General features: G+C 37.3%; 1 long non-coding RNA gene across 1 annotated transcript; it reads left to right on the top strand.

Annotated features, from left to right (window-relative positions):
* Positions 1-8,358: 8,358 nt before the first annotated feature.
* Positions 8,359-16,051, top strand: LOC143549484 (uncharacterized). Its single transcript, XR_013138143.1, has 4 exons — positions 8,359-8,926; positions 9,328-9,543; positions 15,394-15,631; positions 15,735-16,051. It is a non-coding gene; the product is annotated as an uncharacterized LOC143549484 (long non-coding RNA).
* The last annotated feature ends 3,468 nt before the right edge of the window (positions 16,052-19,519 follow it).

Here is a 19,519-nt window from a genome sequence, read left to right as displayed (position 1 = left end):
TCCAAACAGCAAAATGAGTGTCGGAATAGACAAAGCCTACAAAAAATATGAGTAGGCGTGTGCATAGGTTGGGTTGAGCTGGTTTTTAGGTTCATATCGAACAAAAAATAAAGTCTTTGTTTTTAGGTTTTAAAAGATTGTCTAGTTTCAATTTTTTGATTTTTTGTAGGTTTCTGTATGTTCGATCATTGATTAATGTTTTATTTTAGATTAAAGCTTGAAATGTTTGGGCCAAGGTTTCAAAAGTTTATAGGCAGACCCTAGTCGGCCTGATTGAGGAGTTGGGTGTACTCAGATTACTCGGCTATTATGAGAGTTCTCAGAGATTAACATGATAAATATAAAGAAAATTAATTTTTGGATATGATATATATGATAAATATAATAAGTACTAATATTTATAACAAAATAAGTGAATATCAATATAAACTAGAGAAATACATTTTTAAATACTAAGTGATTCTAAAAATTGTTAACCATTATTTAAAAAATGATTCGCTCCTTAATATTATAGATATACGAATTATGTTTTATATTTTTAAGTCAAAATTGGTCCAAGTTGACTAACTAGACCTGTTTTGGCTGAGGTTGACCACTTTTAATCGATTCATAGTAACTATGTTGAGTTAAAAAAGTCACTTCGGCACCATACCTTGTCGTAATTAATGGGAGAGTACTCGACCTTGTAGACATACTTTTACAACATTGGTTTGAGCCTAAAAAAAATTCTTTATACCTCTTAAAATAAGTGGCGGATCCAAGAGTTTTTTCAGGTGGTGCACTTCTATTAGATGGTTCAATTTCATGGAGTCAGATATAAAAAATTTTAGGTCGGTTCGAGGTTCGGGTCGGTTCGACGGTTCAGGCAAAGTTCATTACATAATAAAAATACGATAAAATAGTAAAAAAAGACATTAACATTATAAATTAAAAAAGCACATAATAAAAATAAAATAGTCTTTATGAATTAAAAAAAAGAGTTATAGTTATTCCCTATGAGTATTCATCTTTTGAAATTATTGCATTACATCTTTAATCGAAACTTGGTAGAGAGACAGAGTTGTGCGTTGTGGAGTTTGAATAGGGGAGAGTGGCATAGAGTGAAAGAGGGGTTGTAACTGTGTTGTGTTTGTTTCATTGCTTTATAAAACTATAACTAAATTGATAAAATGTTGAATTCGAAAAAGAAAAAATAAAGTGTCACACCCCAACCAAAGGCGGAACATGCCGGGGTGCAACGTGATTGGACAAATACACAAGACACTATTTAAAGTGACAATATTTAATCAACTCATTTTATTTCAACAAATCAATAAACAACACATCTCGTCCACACAAACAAGTTGAATACAAGTAGCAATTATGTTGTTCGTTTTACTAATATCCTAATAGTCTTGGTAACGTTTTCATCAAGTCCTCGAGTCAACAAAAGTCAAACCTGTAACATTTCATAAAATAAAGTTTGTCAACACAAAGGTTGGTGAGCAATTCATAAGTTTGAGCATATAAGTATATAGTAATAAAAGAAGCCACAAAACTTGTATACAAAACAATAAATAAAAGCAACAACTTGGATAAATTGACAATCGCTAATAGAATTACGTTAGCGCCACCTAGCTACAAGGGGTTGCCAAGTAGTCTAGGATTTAATAGAATATCGTTAATTGCATTACGTTAACGACACCGTGCTATAAGAGAATACCAGATAGATCACGGATTTACAGACTTCCCCATGACTGAAAGCGATAAACACATAGGCACATAGCATGTAAGCATAGAACACCAAATCAAGCAATTATTCAAGTAAAGTATAAAATCACGTTTGTGGGTTTAAAGATTCAAGTAATTGAAGCATTTGGTTTGATAAGTATGAAATGTCACCCCAAAACGAAAGATGGAAAAGGGGTATAAAAGTACTCACCTCGATTGATGAATCGAGAAATAAATAGATAAATAAATGAAGCTCGAATGGTAAACGAACAGATCCAACTTGAAACGATAAACACCGTAGCTAAAATAAATAATGTAATATATATTAATGAACTTGAAACCATAATGAAACTATATTGGAAACATTAAACGAGGAGGTTCGGTTGTTAAATCGGGTTACCGGTTAATTTGTTAATGATTAGAGACTCGTACTTAATTAATAATTAGAATAAAAATAATATCATTTTATTGGGACTTTTAAATAACTAAACCAATATTAAATAAAAACAAGATGAGCTTAATTTAAGAGTTCGGTTTTATAAAGATGAATAGATAATAGAGTTTATAATAATATTATTAATGATATGATAGTAATGATAATAATAATTCTAAAAAGATATGTTATATATATACTTATATATATATATATATATATATATATATAGATATATAAGATAATAATAATAATAACAATAACTATTTCTAATAATATTAATATAGTATAATAATTATAACAATAATTATTATTTATAATACTAATATTAATAGTTATAGAATAAAATCTTGGTATTAAATTTTAAGGTGCTGTTGATAAAAATAGTAATAATAGTAACTAATATTGATAATAAATAATGATATCATACCCGATGTTGGTTCGATTTCTAAACAAGTTCACAAGATAACTATAATGATATTATTGCTAATAATTAATGATAAAATATGATTTTTAATAGATAATAATAATATGACTTTATTAATAATAATAACTTAAATATTAATAAGAATAATGATAATAATATTATTATTATTATTATTAATATTAATGATAAATAAATATAATAGTAAGTTATATGTTATAATACTAATAATAATCTTTACGTAGCGATATTAGTATCAATAGTAACAATAAATTTTATAGTATGAAAAGATACTACCAAATCCGGCTAGGACGAGACCCGAACCCGAGACCTCTAGTTTAATAACTTATGTACAAACCAACCGAGCCAAAATAATTAAACCCATAAGAACTTTTATGTATCCATTTCCCGGGTATTTATCTTTTCCCCAATTTAAACCAATATCCATACTCATCCAACTCGTTTCAAAGAATGTAATCCGATAACTAAAACCGGTTACTAACAATCTAAATCTGAAAATCAATATATGAAAACTAATAATACCAAAACCCCAAATTAATTTACCTATTAACTATTCCCGAGTCGTGGATCTATACCGGGAAGTAAACGAACCGAACCCGCTGGAGACGAAGCAACAGCAGCCGCCGGAAAACGAAGGCCGAGAGAGAGAGAGAGAGCTGCGAGAGAGAGAGAGAGATAACAAGGAGAGAGAGGGAGAGAGAGAGAGAGACTGAGAGAGAGAGGCCGAGAGAGAAAGATAACGGCGGTGAGAGACTGAGGGTACGGCGGCGGCTTTCCGGTCGCCGGAAAAACGCGAGGGGAAGTGGGGTTGCAGCTCCGGCTGCTGGAAAACGCGAGGGGGTAGGAGGAGTGGTTTTCGGTGGTGGTGTCGGAGAAAAAGGGAAGGTGTTCGGTGGTGGTGCTCGCCGGAAAACGAGGAAGGAGGGTTATGGGATTACCGGAGGGTGAGGGTGGTGGCCGGAGGGTGTGTTGGCCGGGTTGCCGTCGTCGGTCGGCTAGGTTCACCGGAAATCGGCTAGAGGGAGGGGGGTGGCAGCTGGTGTGCTATTGTTTGTGATTGTTAGGTTTAGGGTTTTATGTGTTTATATGTGTATGCATATTTTAACAAAAGGCCCCTCAAGTTTCTGTCATGGTTTAAAACGAGTTTAAAGATTTCCGAAGCTTATAATAACTTTACAAAACTCAGTTTGGACCTCTTATATTTTTCATAACAACGCTATAATATGACAAACATCGATTTATTGGTGATCGAGATCTATAATAATATTATATAATAATAAATTAAGGTTCTAAAATGTTTGAGTCGATTTTACAAAATAAAAGTTTACAATACGGATACAACTCGAGACTCAAATTTGACGGATGTCACATAAAGTTCCTAAAAATCATTCGTACACAGAATCGAACCAGACCAACACACGTTTTGAAATTGACATGGTTCCCTCCCAATTTATAAGATGGTTCACTCTATTATCTTCTATATATCAATACAATATTATATCGAAACTCGGAACCACCCATTTATTAGGTAGATCCGCCCCTGCTTAAAATGACAAACTTGAGCTTAAAACTATTGTTAACCACCTATAAATGAACTGAGTATGAAAGTTCCACGTGGTTTGGTTTTATATTTTTGACTTTGGTTCAGCGTGGCTCGGTTTTGGAGCGAGTCATAATCGAAAACGAACTACATTTTTAGATTTCATAGAATACAAAATGGAACCGTTGGTTTTAGTTTGGGTCGATTATTTTGGTTTCTATTTTGGTTCCATCTCATTATCGCTTTGTTACTTAGTTCTTTTTCTCACCCATCTTATTGAGTGTTAGCAAAAACTGTAATGAAAACTTGCAAATTGTAAGATAATATGTTAAAAACTACAAACAATCATGAACTGTTGATTTGTTCTTGTATGCTTGGAGTTGTGGCCCAGTCTCTTGCTGGTTTTTTTTTGTTTTGGTGATGAAAGTTGTTGCTTGTTCAAAAAAATAAATATAAAAAAATCGAATATATCCGATGATATTTAATATCTACTAGAGTTAAGTGTCATTTTAGTACATGTGGTTTGTCCAGCTACGCAGCTTTAGTACCAATTTTGAATTTATTGCAAATGACTACCTTACTTTTTTAAAACTTGCAAGTTTAGTACTTTTTTTAACCCCGTCTATTTTTTCCGTTAAGTCAGGGGTAGTTTAGTAATTTCATAATTTCCTTCATCATTTTTCTTATTTTTTTTCCGTCTCTCTTTTCTCTTCCCGTATTCAAACCCATCTTCCCCCTTTTAAACTCTTATCCTATATCCAAGCAAACCTAAAATCCCAAATTCCAAACCCCATATTTGTTCTTGAGGTTGCATATTGAGAGAACACCTAAAGCTTTTTGTGCTTTCTCATAAGATATTATTAGAAATTTAGAGGTAAGAGAAAAAGGGGGTGGTTGCCCAACATCACCGCCGCACCTCCACCGCCGCCATATACAACCGTCGTCGCCTAGGATTCCCAAATGGAACAGTCAATCGGGGCCATAGAAGTTAACCGTCGTCTCCTAGGGTTCGTAAACGGAATCAAACAACATTCAATTAGAGCTACAAAATGCAGCACAAAATCAAACAGTCGAAATATGAGACATCGACGGAACAGAAGAGCAACATGGAGGTGGTGCTGGGCTGATGTCCGGCGGTGGCTATGGTGGTTGCTGGGTTGTTGTCGTTGTTTCATGGTGATTGTGTAGGTTCAACAAGTGGGGGATGGGGATGTGGTGGTATTGATTGGTAGCGGACAGTGGTGGCTGATTCGGTGACGGTTGCCGAAGCTTGGACGGTGGAAGATGGTGATGGTATATGAATTGCAAGAGAAAGAGGGTGAGGGTGAGGGTGAGGGTTCTGGTGGTGGGTGGTGGCTGTGGATTTGACCGGATGTGGTGATGGGGTTCCAGTAGTAGGTTTTCTAAAGAGGGTGGTTGTGGATTTAAACAAAGACGTGATGTGTAACATCCTAAAATTTTAATGTTGAATAAAGGAAGTTATGTTTAGTGATTTCGCGTGATTAATTAATATCGGGTAAGGAGCGGACCATGGACTTGGATTAATTGAGATGGGTTAAACGAGAATGGGCCTTAGATCCATGGGATTTCAGGGATATAAATATCCCCTAAACCCAAAAATATCTTCCATTTCCACCTATTCCAAACACACTCCAAAAACACACACTACACCACAACTTCGCCGGCGGCCGGAACCGGGCAGATCCGAGGAGGGGAACGGGCAGATCCGAGAGAGAGAGAGAGCGATTAGTTGTGTTAACAAGTTAAACGAGATCCAAACAAGCTCAAAAAGGTATGATTCTTGATCTTTGAAGTTTAAAGATCTAAGTTTTATAGTGTAGATACGACCGAAATTGGTCGGGAACGTAGTGGGTGATGTCGAACCATAGCAAGGGTGTTAAAATCGCCCAAAAATGCTGGACAGAAACCGAACAACGGCTGATCTGGGCAACTTCGCCTTCAAAGCGATGAACTTCGCCTGCAAGCTAAGTTCGCCTGATGAACTTCGCCTGCAAGCTAAGTTCGCCTGATGGCAACTTCGCTGTAAAGTTAAGTTCGCCTAACTGGTAACTTCGCCTGAGGCCAAGTTCGCCTGATGACAACTTCGCCTGAAGCCAAGTTCCCCTGCTGGCAACTTCGCTGTAAAGCTAAGTTCGCCTAGCTGGTAACTTCGCCTAAAGCTAAGTTCGCCTAAGGTTTAACTTCGCCTGCAAGCTAAGTTCGCCTGATGGCAACTTCGCTGTAGATCTAAGTTCGCCTAGCTGGTAACTTCGCCTAAAGCTAAGTTCGCCTAAAGTTTAACTTCGCCTAAAGCCGAGTTCGATTAGGAAATAAATTAAAAGCGATAAGTAAGAGTAAGCTAATACTAGGCCACCAGATTAGATCAGGCGAGTATTGATACGTGTAACTTGTACAGTTAGCCGATCTCAGTTAAAGAAGGGATTTACAGCTTCAGAAGAAAGAAGCAGAGTTCGGGTGAGTTTCTAGCCCCATTCCTTGTTATGTTTTCGGGGCTGTGTGCATACTCGATGTGTTGTTAATACATTTATCCTAAGTGATAAGTGTATGTCATATGTGATATATGTGATAGGTATGAATGATTGCTTGTCGGTACGCTAACGATCTTCGGATATTGCGCGTACTGTCATGTTATAAATGAAGGTACGAATATTATATATGGAAGATGTACGAATGTTTCAAATGAATACTTGCCGGGGCGTGAACGATCTTCGGATATTGCACGTATCGACAAGGGGTATGGTTGTTAAATGAATGATGTAAAGAACGCCTAGAGTGTTCTTATGTTATAATGTAATTTTTGTATGTGTGAAGTATGTGTATATAGGTACACGAATGGTATGTGAGTCCTACGTTCGACATAGTAAGTCAGGGTGGCAAATCCCTCTAACTCCTGTTGGACATAGACTTGGCAGGTGATGGCGTAGTTAAGGACTGCGAGCCTTATACGTGATGTAGATAATAGGTGTAAGCATAGGAAAGGACTGTGAAGCTTATACGTGCTGATTTTGTAGCATAGGGGAGGACTGCGAACCTCGTACGTGCTATGAATTAGGTTGCAACATAGGGAAGGACTGCGAACCTTGTACGTGTTGTGGATGTATTTCAGCATAGGAAAGGACTGTGAACCTTATACGTGCTGATTTTGTAGCATAGGGGAGGACTGCGAACCTCGTACGTGTTGTGGATGTATTTCAGCATAGGAAAGGACTGTGAACCTTATACGTGCTGATTTTGTAGCATAGGGGAGGACTGCGAACCTCGTACGTGCTATGAATTAGGTTGCAACATAGGGAAGGACTGTGAACCTTGTACGTGTTGTGGATGTATTATGGTATAGGGAAGGACCGCGAACCTTGTACGTACCATAAATGGTGAACATAGGTAGGGACTGCGAACCTTGTACGTGTTCGCGACCTTGAGTACAGGTATAGACGGTGGACTATGAACGTACTCTCGGTAGACGGAGGTTAGTGATTGTAGATATGTATGTATGTATGGTAGCAAGTATGTATGTAGAACAGAACGGTAACTAGTGAAGTATGGATATGTATCTACGGATATGTATGTATGTGTATGTATTGTATGGCGTTCGATTAACTAGAACTCACTCAGCGTAGCTAACTTTTAGTATGCACGCAGGTGAGCTGATTATAGAGTTAGCATGAGGATGGCACATGGCATGGATTGAACGGCTGGCATCTGAAGAAAGAAGAAAAAATGTTTTAAATATGAAGTTTTGTGTTTTGGTATCAAAGAAAATATTTAATGTTTTGTAACAAATGAATGATGTTTTACTTTCCGCGAAAAGTTTTAATAAACTCTGATTTGCAGAACTGTGTTTATGAGTAAATCCGACGCTAAAGTAGGGCTACCGGGTTCGGGGCCTTACATGATGGTACTTGCCGGAAATGATGACCGGAGCAAAAGAGAGGATAGAGAGAGACGGTGAAGAGGAAGATCTGGTAGAAGACATGGAGAGAAAAGGGAAAAGGGAAAATAAAGTAATTTAATGAAATTATCAAAGTATCCTTGACTTAACGGAGAAAATAACGAAGTTAAAAAGGTACTAAAAGTGCAAGTTTTAAAAAAGTAAGGTAGCCATTTGCAATAAATTCAAAATCAATACTAAAGTTGCGTAATTAGACAAACCACAAGTACTAAAATGACACTTAACTCTATCTACTGTTATAATAAAACAAGGTTTTTCGTAACACCGGTCGATTATTCATTAGCCTCCCCTTTTATTTTCACTCTCTGTGATTCAGACACGTGGATTCATTATATTGCCGATCGATAAATCCGCTATTAACCGTGTGGAACCCTGATTTCTTGGCAACCGCTGTATTCTTCGTCTTCAACGTTTATGGACTGAAACCATACCCTATTTTGCGACTTGGTTTCCACAATCTCACCGATTCATGATTGTTATAATCATCTGGATGTTCAATTAAGGATCAACATCAATTACAGATAAACAATTTCATGTTAATTAGACTTTTACATCACAGATTTTCAATTATATCCTACAGATTACTAATAGCCGCTATTGTTGTATCCACCTATTGTCGAAGGAGGTCAATTAGTAACCCTAATTTTTTGAAGTCGATATTCCTACTGACATCGGTTATCATCCGACAACAATTACAGATAATCCATTTCCTTTTCATCCTTCTTTTATGTTTGCTTTTTATTACCAGTTTCCAAGGTAGTAATCTGTTCATTAATGATGATGTTGATGAGATAACGTCTTTTAGAAACAGGTGTGGAGTTTTTACAAGTTTTGATTAAATCATCATCATCATCGTACTCAGTATATCCCACCAATAGCAGAGCTATGGTAGGGTCTGAGGAGGGTAAGACGTAGACAGCCTTACCTCTAACCCCTAGAAACAGAGAGGCTGCTTCCAGTGAGACCCCGGCTCGAAAGTAGTTTTACATCAAGCCTTGGACATAAGGCACATAACACTTAACCATCGGCACACCAGTAAATTGGTGCATGTACCTTGTCTTTCGGCTATCAACGCCACCACATGATGCCTGATTAACCTTCCGTCACTTTTAACGTTATTTTCACGAGATTAGTAAAATAACGTCAAAATTAGTGCAATTTCACTTTTGCCCACCCGAGGGTTCACACATATGTACACTATATGCGCGCACCGCAAACAGGACGTCAAGTTTTGATTAAATCTGTTTTGTAAATCATATTGTTATATATGTTTTTGTATAACTAATTTTATTTACTTTTTACTAACAGTTTACTTGGAAAAGAAGGTGATCAATTTGTTTCAACTCAACATTTGGGTTTCATCACAATTTCCTGGCAGTTTGGATAATGATGTCTTGACTCGGTCTGTTTTCAACACCATAGCATATGTCAACAAAATAGCAGAGGTTATTTTTTTTTGAATCTTTAAATAAATATAGTTTCACTCAATTTATCATTGATTATTTTAATTATATTGACTGGTACTACAATACATGGAAGACTTGTAACAGCAAGAAGGTCAATACTATTAAATATTTATGTTGTTACGTGTTAGTGACCCCGTTGATGGATCAGATACGGTGGAACAAAAACAAATAATTATATGTCCTAATGCTGGTGTATGTATGCATATTGGAGTATACTAAAATGAAATTACAGTAGCAATAAGAATTAGATGAGAAGATAAAGGAAATTGATATTGTTTCTTTCGATAGAAATGGTGATGAGGACAAAAGTTACAGAGGAAAGATGAGAAAGAGAATAAAACACCAACCATTCTCTATATAACTAGCTATTTCTCATAATATAATTAATAAACTAATTCAATGACGTGGCTATATTACTTGTTATTCTTGCAATTTGATTAGGACTTTCCTTTCTCTTTGGCTTCTCCTTAATTTTTCCACATTATTGGTTGTGACATTCACAACATTTCCCCCATCTTCAACAACCACCTTGTCCTCAAGGTGTAAATCTGGAAAAGTCTGTAGAAGAGAGTCCCTGTCTTCCCATGTGGAGTCAGATGCTGATAGTCCTTCCCACTGGACCTGGTATTGAGTAATGGACTGGTCAGCTCGGTGAATGATACGTCGGCCCAGAATAGCAGCCGGTCGAAGTACCAATGTGGCATTAGTATCAACTAGATCAAGTGGTGTTATTTGTTGGTGGGGCTGTCCAATGCATTTACGAAGCATGGACACATGAAATACATTGTGAATTTGTGCTTCAATCGGAAGGGCCAATTTATAAGCGACCGATCCAATACGAGCAAGTACTTTAAGAGGACCAAAGTACCGACGACCCAGTTTATGATGACGTTTCAGACGGATAGAATTCTGCCGATACGGTTGAATTTTGACATACACCCAATCACCCACTTGAAACTGGATATCCCTACGATGCGAATCAGCATCTGTTGTGCCTGAGTCAAATTATGCTTCAACAAGGTCAAAACCGTGTCCCGTTCAAGTAGTTGGGAATTGACTAGAGTATTCCCGCTAGCGTCTCTAATATACCGGGCAATAGTTGGAGGTTTCCGACAATATAAAACCTCGAACGGTGTCATCTTAGCAGCAGTTTGGTAAGAGGTGTTGTACCAAAGTTCAGCCCATGGAAGCAAACGAAGCCACTCTTTAGGATTGTCGGCCACAAAACATCGAAGATACATTTCAAGGCATTTGTTCAATGATTCGGTTTGCCCGTCTGATTGGGGGTGGTAGGCGGTACCAAACGATAGTGTTGTTCCTTGTAAACGGTGTAATTCTTTCCAAAAATCTGATATAAAGCGAGGGTCACGATCCGAAACGATATCAAGCGGAATACCATGTAAACGAACAATCTCAGACATAAATGCCCCTGCCACAGTTGTACTTGTAAAGGAAGAGGGCAATCCAATAAAATGACCATACTTTGAAAGTCAATCAACCACCACCATAATTACCGTTTTTCCTTGAGAAGACGGAAGTCCCGTGATAAAGTCCATGGCAATATTTTCAAAAACAAACTGTGGAATTGGAAGAGGTTGAAGCAACCCGTCAGGTGGTAAAATGATGATTTCATTTGTTGGCACACTTGACAATTTTTGACGAATGTGTGGACATCCTTGCGCATGTTTTTCCAATGAAAATTGGAAGACGATCGGTGGAAAGTACGGGTAATCCCAGAATGGCCCCCGGTAATAGACGAATGAAATTCTTGAAGGAGTTGATGACAAAGATGGGATCCAGTAGGTACCACGAGCCTACCCTTGAACAATAACAACCCATCATGCAAGTGTAATCTGGATATTTAAGGGGATCCATCTCACTGTGTGCAACAAAGCCTGTAACTCCGGATTATTAGTAGTGGCTTCGCGTAATTCTGAAAGTAAGGACAAGTCTTGACGGGATAAACCAAGAAACTGGGCTGCATTAACGCGGGACAACGCATCCGCTGCACCGTTTAGTTTTCCCGGTATATATGATGTCAAAATCATATCCCAAAAATTTGCCCAACCATTTTTGTTGATTAGGGGTTTGAATGACCTGATCTTGCAGATTTCTTAAGGATTGTTGATCTGTGATAATTTGAAACCGTCTCCCGAGTAGATATTGTCGCCATTTAGATAAAGCTTGAGTGATGGCAAACATTTCCCGCTGATATGCTGAAGAGTGTTGCATGCGTGGACATAATTTGTGGCTGTAAAAAGCAATTGGGTGCTTATCTTGAGAAAGAATCGCACCGACACCAGTCCCCGAAGCATCAGTCTCAATGGTAAATGGTTTTGAGAAGTCGGGTAATCGAAGGACTGGAGTTGAACTTAATAACGCTTTCAAATTGTCAAAAGCCGAAGCGGTTTGAGAGGTCCAACAAAAGGCATCTTTGCGAAGCAAATCTGTGAGAGGACTTGCAATCGAAGCATAACTGCGGATAAACCGGCGGTAATAACCTGCTAACCCAAGAAAGCTGCGAACCTCTTTCACGTTCTTTGGTTGTGGCCACTGTTGAATACTAGCAATTTTAGATGGGTCCACAGTCACTCCCTTTGCTGAAATTAGATGACCTAAATAACCAATTACAGTTTGCCCAAACAAACATTTTGAAAGCTTAGCAACTAACTGATTATCCAATAATGTCTGAAAGATAATCCGAAGGTGGAAGTGATCTGCCCATGTAGCGCTATAAACTAGTATGTCATAAAAAAAAACTAAGACAAACTTTCGAAGGTAGGGACGAAATATATCATTCATCAATCTTTGGAAGGTTGATGGTGCATTTGTTAAACCGAAAGGCATTACAAGAAATTCGTAATGACCGTCATGAGTTCGAAAAGCGGTTTTAGAAATTGTGCCCTCTTGAAGACGTATTTGGTGATAACCGGCCAGCAAATCCAATTTTGAAAAGAAGTGAGCACCGTGTAGCTCATCAAACAGTTCTTCAATAGTGGGAATCGGAAAACGATCTCGAACCGTAATTGAATTTAATGCCCGATAATCCACACAAAAACGCCACGTGCCATCTTTCTTACGAACAAGTAATACTGGTGAGGAAAACGGGCTCGTACTCGGACGAATGACACCTTGATTAAGCATTTCTTGTACGAGGTGGTCGATTTCATGTTTTTGGAAGTGTGGATATCGATAGGGTCGAACAGCCACCGGAGCCGAGTTTGGTAATAACTCGATATCATGATCCTGTGATCTGACTGGCGGTAGCCCGGTAGGCGGTTGAAAAACTTGAGCAAACTCAGACAACAATGGTTGGATGTCAACAGGGCATTCAATCCCAGTCAGTAACTCTGGTGATAGCAGGGTAAGATGATAAAACTCAGCAATGGCATCAGTTTGAGCCAGTTTACATAATCCATTAAATTGAATATGTTGAACCTTAGGATGTTGATCTCCTTTCCAATAGATACGAGAACCCCCCATATTAAATTCAAAAGAAGCAGTGGCGTAATCGGTCACCACGGGTCCTAGGGTAGACAACCAAGACACCCCCAGTACCATATCCCATCCTTGCAATGGTAAAACATAGAAATCTACAAGAATTGAAGAGTGTTGGATAACTAATTCGACCTGTCGCACGATGCCGGAACACGGGAGACGTTCACCGCTACCAACAAGGACTGAAAAAGGGGTAATTGTTTCAATGGGCAGCTCTAAAAAGGACGCAATGCGTGTTTTCACGAAGCAATGCGTGCTTCCACCGTCTAACAACACCTGGACAGTTTTGCCCATGACCGTTCCTGTGAAGCGAAGAGTAGTCACAGAATTCCCTCCTGATAGAGCATTATACGAGATAGCGGAATGAGTCTTCACCTCATCTAGTTGTAAGGTCTCAACCATAGTCGCATCGACCTGTAAATCGGAAGATGAGTCCGTTGGTGGATCTAACACGGTGTCTTCGTCGAAGAATAACAGTTGAGGTGTTGTTTTGCATTTATGGTCAGATGTATATTTCTCGTCACATTTGTAACATAACCCTTGTGCTCGTTTTTGTGCTAGTTCGGTAGGAGTAAGTCGGCGAAAGCCGATTGAACTGGTGGGTGGTTTAGGGTTCAGTGTTGCTAATGGCGTAAACATAGACGCCTGCGATGACACCTGTTTAGGGGTAGGTAAAATGGGTTTAGAATTTGGGTTAATGGACAAACGACCCATACCCCGTTCTAACTGGATACGGTTTTCATGTAACTGGGCTAAACGCATCGTTTCATCAATGGTAGTGGGTTGGTGGACCAAAACCGATTGTTTAATATCATTTCTCAGGCCTGACACAAAACATTGAACGAGAAACTCAGGGGGTAATGCCATACACCTGTTAGACACCTCCTCAAAACGGTGACGATACTCCGCCACAGTCGACGTTTGGAACAATTTAACCAGAATACCCTCAGGTTCCTCTAGGTCACGAGCCTTAAAACGTTGAATCACAGCCTGAGTAAACGGAAACCAACCTGGGGATCGATGGTGTTTGGTCAACCAATTGTACCAGTCTGTTGCATCATCGTCCAAATAGAAAGAGGCGATGGTTACTCGTTCTTGATCGGCAATCGTATAGAAATCAAAATAGCGATTTTCTTGTGCAACCCATCTCTCCGGGTGAGACCCGGCGAAGCTTGGTAAATAAATAGGGGCTGGTTTATGACGCCCTAAATAGAGACGCCGGAATCGTTGGGATTGTGTGAACCGGAGGCTTCCTCGTCAAAGGTAGTTTTCGATTTGGGTGTTAATAAACTGAGTTGAACGAGAACTTTGTTTAGTACCTTTTTTTGATCCTCCATAGAAGAAGCAATCTGATTAACATCAGATCTTAGGGCTTGCTGCTCCGATTGTGCTTCCTTGTGGTTCAATTGAAGGGCTTTAATGGCATCATCGAGAACCTTGAAACGTGTACCATCGGCCATGATAACCAATGGAGAATGAAAGCACCAGTTGGAGTATACTAAAATGAAATTATAGTAGCAATAAGAATTAGATGAGAAGATAAAGGAAATTGATATTGTTTCTTTTAATAGAAATGGTGATGAGGACAAAAGTTACAGAGGAAAGATGAGAAAGAGAATAAAACACCAACCATTCTCTATATAACTAGCTATTTCTCATAATAAATTAATAAACTAATTCAATGACGTGGCTATATTACTTGTTATTCTTGCAATTTGATTGGGACTTTCCTTTCTCTTTGGCTTCTCCTTAATTTTTCCACATTATTGGTTGTGACATTCACAACACATATAGTTAGTACATCACACTCTCTTTTTATATTGCTAATATGGGGCGATTTTACAGGCAAAAAGCATTAATATAAGTTCAAGCTTAAGCTGCATTAGGTGAGTATTCTAAAACAGTTTATATAGTTGTTGATTTTCGTTAACTTACTTTTATAGCGAAAAAAATAATCCTAAATGAATTACAGGATATCATTAAAACATTGTTGGATATAATACTTCCCTGTTTAAAAATGAGCAATTGTATATTCAAATGAAACTCTGTGATCTCAATATACTTATCAACCATTCGTCTAAAATATGCCCAGAGGGTGAAGCTGCTGGAAGCAATGCATCAGTTTAACATGCTTTATAGTTTTTACCATTTGTGTGTTAAGTTTTATCACATAAAGTCCTTAAGGTCAATTATAACAATTATGGTGTTGGTTATAGATCGCCAAGGCATTGCAATTTATACATGAAAAAGAGATAGTTCACTTAGATGTGAAACCTGAAAGTATATATGTGAATAACGATGTTTACAAGCTTGGTGATTTTGGTTGTGCAGGTCTTATTGATGGGAGTTAACCAATCGATTAAGGTGATGCAGGATACATGCCATAAGAAATCTTGAATGACAACTACAATCACTTAGACAAAGTTGATATCTTCTCTCTTGGAGCTACTATTTTTGAAATAATAAGGGGTTTAATATTGCCAGATTCTGGACCATGTTTCAAAATCTTAGAGAAGGAAAACTTCCTCTTTTTCCTGGTCACACGGTGCAGTTTCAGAATATACTTAAGGTTTTACTAATTTCTGGTTTATATGTTAGTGGCTATTATTTGTATGTTTTATTGTTGATGGTATATTTTTATAAACCATGCATTCATCAATCTGTTGTTGCAGGCAATGTATGACCTGGATTAATTCTCTTGGTATCCGTCTGCTTAAGAATTAGTAGGCAATTCAATTTTCAGCAGGCCTCACAGAACCGTTAAAATCAAATAAACTCAATTTCTGCATTGGAGAACACGAAGTACAAAAGCCGTAAAACTTATTTGCACCACATTATGTATTTCAATGGTGCTTATACTTCCCCCCTTTCTTTGTAAAAAGAAATTTTGTGCTCTGGTCATTGCATTATCAGCATTGTCACCTTCTTTGTAACTTTTTTTTAATCTTATGGGGTTATTGTTTTATGAGTTTTGGAATGGTAGATTGAGATTGAAAGTGATTTTAGTTGTTTGATGGGTTTGGATTGAAATATGAGTATAAAAGTCAACAGGTTTAAACCCAAGTCAAAAACTCAGCTTAGTTATTAACATCTATCCAATAAATAAATAATCTTTTAAAGTCATTCAAAGCTATTTTAATCATGTGAAATCTTTTTATAAATACTAAAACACCCATAATGTTTGTTGTATTTATTTTATTACCATCTCTTATGATACACGAGTAACACGACTACACGAGTTCTAACATACCTGAGTTGTAAATAACTACTACTTTTAGGTGATCTTGAATGAGTATAGTGAAATTAGTTTATAGGTTTTGAATGGTTGTTTAGAAATAGATAAGACATCTCTCTACTCAAGTGAAATTAGTATGTAATTGTAAATGAATCATTGTTAAAGATATAATTTGTATTTAATTATATAAAATTTTCTTAATTTCAAAAGACAGTCATTTCAAAATATTCCGTACCCAGCCCCATGTAATATCAGGGTTATAACGTAGTTTAGTCATAGAAAAAGAATAAAATGGGTGGCCAAAAACCACCTCCACAAAACAACAATTTAAGGAAAACAACAAAGTACATAACTTCTTTATTCCCATGATAACTTCAATCAAATATCCATATTGTTACGTACACTGACCATCACTTTCCTGCTTCACCTTCATTCCTTAACCTACAAGTTATACTTCATGACATATATATTTATTCTCACAACGACGTGGCTCATCCCTAATCACTATTCGACCAAATTTTCTTTGTGTCATCTATGAGCCATATTATACAAAACACTGTCGGAAGATGTTGCGGATGTAGATGATGAGAAGTCGATGGGGAATACTCTCCAAGGTAGTTTACAAGACCCGTTGGTCGTGTGTGGTTGCGATATTATGTTAATGATATTGAGCCGTCTCGACGCACACAGCTTGGCTTCCGCACTTGTTGTTTCTCGTAGGTGGCGTTCAGTTGCTTCGAGTGATATCATTTGGTCTAAAAAGGTATCGTATTTAGATATGACTATACTTTTTCTTTTTTCGATCTCTTTAATGTGAAGTCTTTTTATTAGTTTATCTTTCAAGGAAAACTTTCCGACATATATCCCATTAATAAAACAGTAGTGTTTCGGCATAGAAGGCTAATACAAAAAAGACGCCATTAACGTTTTAACCAAATCATTGGTTAAAACATTTAAATAAATGGCTTAAAGAAAAGAGAAAATCACCAAATCAATAGGCATAAGTTGACCAAGAAATCACCATGATAGGCGAGCTTATGGAACCTAACCATTTTAGGCACCACGACTAATTATATCCAGCCACATAACTTAAACTTTTAAAACTTAATCTTTATAAAAGAAATCAAAACTTACGTTTATTATAAACTTAATTTTGTATAAGTATTTAAAATCTTCTAACTATTATTAATATTATATTTTTTGAACATTTAAATGTTGTACACTATGGGTATTGAACCCATGACCTCCCATTTTACACGCATGACACCTACTAAACCTTTTCTTAAAATAACAATTTAAAATTACTAAAACTAACTTTTCAAAAAAGAAATTAAAAATTGTTATTATACGTAGTAATTTGTTTTTTTTTCTCTATATTTTAAAAAGTTAACATTATTGTCACGTTAACGCACAGGCCAGGAATGGCGCATACTAAATTCAAGTCTACTATAAATTATTTATTTTATTAAAGTGAAAACAGTTATGTAAACAAATAAGGCCAGGACCAAAGCGTTTTTCAGAACTCACTAATTGCCAATTGGTCAATTGTTGGTCAAGAGGCTAAATTTTGGTCGGCCATTTTATTTTTTGTGTCACGTTGGCTGTTACAAGACGTTGATAATTTTTTTTCCCAAATAAATATACTTTTTTTTAACAGAAAATTTATTACTCTTCCTAAAACTTGAACACAAGATCTTTGGATGATTAAGAGGCTTTGTTTCTACCACTGGATGACCAACCCCTAGGACAATTAATCTACTTTTCTAAACATTAATTAAGGTGCTATCAAGCATACGTGCATTCACTCATGACTAAAATTGAAGTTATCTTGATCAGCAGGTTGTTACGACGATTTTCACTTTTTTAATTGTATGGTAAAGATGCAACATTGATCACATGCCACAAGAACTCGAATGTTGCAGAGTTATAATTGTTTGATGAGGTAGCTAAAAAGCAACCTTTGATAACATAATCTGTTTTTGAATCATGTTATAAAAACCTCATCTATTTTGTAAGAAATAATGCATAACAAACCCATAGTTATGTATTTTCTTGCTGATAGTGCGAAGAATTGTGGGAGGGAAAAGCTCACTTGCCGCGTTTTCTTCAAACTGAGAAATTGTCACAGTTGTCTGCTTATTCATTGGCCATGAACGATAGCAAACGGGTAACTCTTTTAACTTATTTTTAATCATGTTAACCGATACCTGTAAGTTTTTTTATTTTTATTTATTTATCTTTTTTATTATCAGAACCGGATCAGGAAGGAAGATCTTTGGGATCATGCATGGGAGTTTCACTTCGGAGAGGTATGCAATATAATTTATTTCTTTGTAACAATTCTCAAACGGGTCAAATAAAAAATATATAAACAATGAACATGTTGAAAGTCACTTAAAATCTTGTTTTTTTTCTTTGATTGCATTGCAGGAGGCTCCAGAATACTGGCGTAATTTGGACCCATATTGGACAGGGGCGGAAGAGTCGCCAATGCACCGCTACTTCCATCCAGATGGCACTCTATCAGCGGATTCTAACGACCAGTTTTGGGGCGGGCATGAGTCTTGTTACTCCATTGTTACAAGTTTCTTAGCAGATGGAAAGATGAGAGAGCACTATGTGCGAATTAACCGTTGGCCAAAAATGCACATATCTAGAAGACCGGATTGGGGCTGGGAAATGTCCAACCAAATCTATTGCTACTCCAGTGTTCCCGATGCACACGTCAAAGGCGGAACAGGTCCTTGTCTTCAAATCCGTTGATTTATGTTTCGAGTTTTTGTACCGGGGTTGTAATAATGTGTTGCAAGTTTATAACCTTTTTTGTTTATGCTCTTATGGTTTATGGAAATAAAAGAGTGAATTGCACTTAATAATCTAATCTAAATAATGGTAGAAGTTATCATTAGCCCAAAACGAAACGACGGGAACGGTCCCAGATATGTAACTCTCCATCACAGGAGACTGCTCTAAGACGGTTATGTCATTGTTGGAACCGGGAATACCAAAGAATGCCGACCAAATCCAAAGGTCGTATGAAACAATCGCTTGAAGGCTGACCGTTGGTCCCTTTTGGTCACCTCGTGTGAATTGATCTCGCCATGCAGTTGGACAACTAGCCCATTCCCAAGGCATGCAATCTACACTCCCTATCATGTCGGGGAAACCATGGACCCTTGTATGTGCCTCGTAAAGGCGTTGTAGATTGTTCCAGTTGGGCTC

The sequence above is a fragment of the Bidens hawaiensis genome, unplaced genomic scaffold, assembly GCF_021521415.1.
Source record: "Bidens hawaiensis isolate Kalapana, Puna unplaced genomic scaffold, B.hawaiensis_p1.1 tig00015610_1, whole genome shotgun sequence".
Lineage (NCBI taxonomy): Eukaryota > Viridiplantae > Streptophyta > Magnoliopsida > Asterales > Asteraceae > Bidens > Bidens hawaiensis.
This window is presented reverse-complemented; position numbering and strand designations above follow the sequence as displayed.